At 37.5% G+C, this 2,878-nt stretch overlaps 1 protein-coding gene across 1 annotated transcript in view; it reads right to left on the reverse strand.

Moving 5' to 3' along the window:
- nsd1b (nuclear receptor binding SET domain protein 1b) overlaps positions 1-2,878 on the reverse strand; it is a 322,978-nt gene that overhangs the window by 222,221 nt on the left and 97,879 nt on the right. The window lies entirely within an intron of this gene.

The following is a 2,878-nucleotide window of genomic DNA, read 5'->3' on the forward strand; positions in this document are numbered from 1 at the left end:
GAGTAAACACAGCTGGAATGTCCATGACGTCCTATCTAATTCAACACATATAATAATTAACTGAATATCTTTTTATTTATTTTGCATTTATTCTAATCTTATATATATATAATTTTTATTGAACAACAAACATACATTTATAATTCACACAAAAGTCAAGGCACTTTCAACACCAAGGAAAGAAAAAAAAAAGCAAATACAGATAGAGTAATAATACTAAAAAATATGAAAAAAAAAAAAGACAAAAAGGGCTACCTAAATCACTTTAAATGTTTTTAACAAGGATATCAATTTAATGGCTTTTGTACTCTTAATCATTCTCCAAGATTTGATTGATAGTTGTAACCTATTAAGCGGCCTTACTTTCATAAATCGACATTTATGTAGACATTGTTTTGCCTGGAGCATAATAATATTGACAAACATTTCTATGTTACAGTCGTTTATAAAAATACCAAATTCTAATTTTATAAAATGATTTTTTTTTTTTTTTAAATAAACCTTTATTTATACATTTCAACATTTACAAACAGTTGTGAAATAATATTGATTGATTGAAGCTTTTATTAGTAGATTGCACAGTACAGTACATATTCCGTACAATTGACCACTAAATGGTAACACCGAATAAGTTTTTCAACTTGTTTAAGTCGGGGTCCACGTAACTCAATTCATGGTAATAATCAAAGTAAGTACATAAAACAGTACAAAACAGCGCCAGCGGGTTGTGAATTCAAAGTAACTAAAATAGAATGCAATATATATATGTATATATATACCAAACTTTATAAAATGATTAAATCACAGCTTTGATCGAATCATCGGGAACTTCCGGTAATTACCACAATCAATTCAATCACTTCCTGCGCCCAGAAACAAGATGTCGTATTTGGTTGCTACTCACCCGCTCACGTAAAAACACACATTCCAACTTCATTCAAATATACAGGACTGTCTCAGAAAATTTGAATATTGTGATAAAGTCCTTTATTTTCTGTATTGCAATTAAAAAACCAAAAATGTCATACATTCTGGATTCATTACAAACAGTTGCACTACATGCTTCCATCTGTTGAAAAGCTCTATGGAGATGATGATTTCATTTTCCAGCATGATCTGGCACCTGCCCACAGTGCTAAAACCACCAATAACTGGTGTACTGACCATGGCATTACTGTCCTCAATTGGCATGCCAACTCCCCTGACCTGAACCCCATAGAGAATTTGTGGGGTATTGTGAAGAAGAAGCTGAAAGACACCAGACCCAATAATTCAAATGAGCTAAAGGCCGCTATTGAAGCATCCTGGGCATCCATAACACCTCAGCAATGCCACAGGCTGATTGCCTCCATGCCACGCCGCATTGATGCAGTAATCCGTGCAAAAGGATTCCCTAACAAGTACTGAGTGCATTTATTGACATTTTCAAATGTTTGATTTTTTTTGGGCTTCACGGTGGCAGAGGGGTTAGTGCATCTGCCTCACAATACGAAGGTCCCGAGTAGTCTTGGGTTCAATCCCGGGCTCGGGATCTTTCTGTGTGGAGTTTGCATGTCCTCCCCGTGACTGCGTGGGTTCCCTCCGGGTACTCCGGCTTCCTCCCACCCCCAAAGACATGCACCTGGGGATAAGTTGATTGGCAACACTAAATTGGCCCTAGTGTGTGGATGTGAGTGTGAATGTTGTCTGTCTATCTGTGTTGGCCCTGCGATGAGGTGGCGACTTGTCTAGGGTGTACCCCGCCTTCCGCCTGATTGTAGCTGAGATAGGCTCCATCGCCCCCCGCGACCCCAAAGGGAATACTCAGAATCAGAATCAGAATCAGCTTTATTGTCATTACGCAAGGTAAAAAGCGGTAGAAAGCGGCTCAGAAGATCATCGGCCGCCCTCTCCCCTCTCTGACGGACATATACACCTCCCGCTGCCTCAACAGAGCCAGTGCCATCATCAAGGACAGCACCCACCCTGGCTCTGACCTGTTCCACCTGCTGCCCTCTGGGAAGCGCTACAGGTGCATTAAAACCAAAACAAACAGGCTAAAGAACAGCTTCTTCCCCAGGGCCATAACCATCCTGAACGGACTGCCCCATTGTCCCTCATAACTGCCTTCTCTTCGGTGCAATAACCCATTCCACCAACCACCCTGTTTTTGTTTTGTTTTTTCATGTATATATTAATTTCACACCATATTCATTGCACTTCTATATTTTTTATATATTTGCACATTGTTTTTCTAACATGCACACATCGCACTGTATGGAATGGCCTCAATCTCGTTACCTTGCGTAATGACAATAAAGCTGATTCTGATTCTGATTCTGATTCTGATTCTGATTCTGAAAATGGATGGATGGATGGATGGATGATTTTGTTTTGCTGTTATTTTTTTTATTTTTTTTACTTGGTCTGAGGAAATATTAAAATTTTTTGAGATAGGATTTTTGAGTTTTCTTAAGCTGTATGCCATATTAAAATAATAAAAGGCTTGCAATTTTTCAGTTGATGTGTAATGAAGCCAGAATGTATGACATTTTTGTTTTTTTTAATTGCATTACAGAAAATAAAGGACTTTATAAAAATATGATAATATTCTGAGACAGTCCTGTATATACAATATTTTATCCCCAGTCACTAACGAAAATGACCACGACTAACAAACTTAGTCAATAATTGCATATCGTGAAAGAGTAAACAAAGCTGGAATGTCCGTGTCGTCCTATCGGATTCAACGAATATAATAATTAACTGAATTTTTTAAAATTTAATCTGCATTTTATTCGAATTTTATGAAATGATTAAATCACAGCTTTGATCGAATCATCGAGAACTTCCGGTAATTACCACAATCAATTCAATCACTTCCTGCGCACAGAAACAA

This window comes from Nerophis lumbriciformis, linkage group LG09, assembly GCF_033978685.3.
Source record: "Nerophis lumbriciformis linkage group LG09, RoL_Nlum_v2.1, whole genome shotgun sequence".
Classification (NCBI taxonomy): Eukaryota; Metazoa; Chordata; class Actinopteri; order Syngnathiformes; family Syngnathidae; genus Nerophis; species Nerophis lumbriciformis.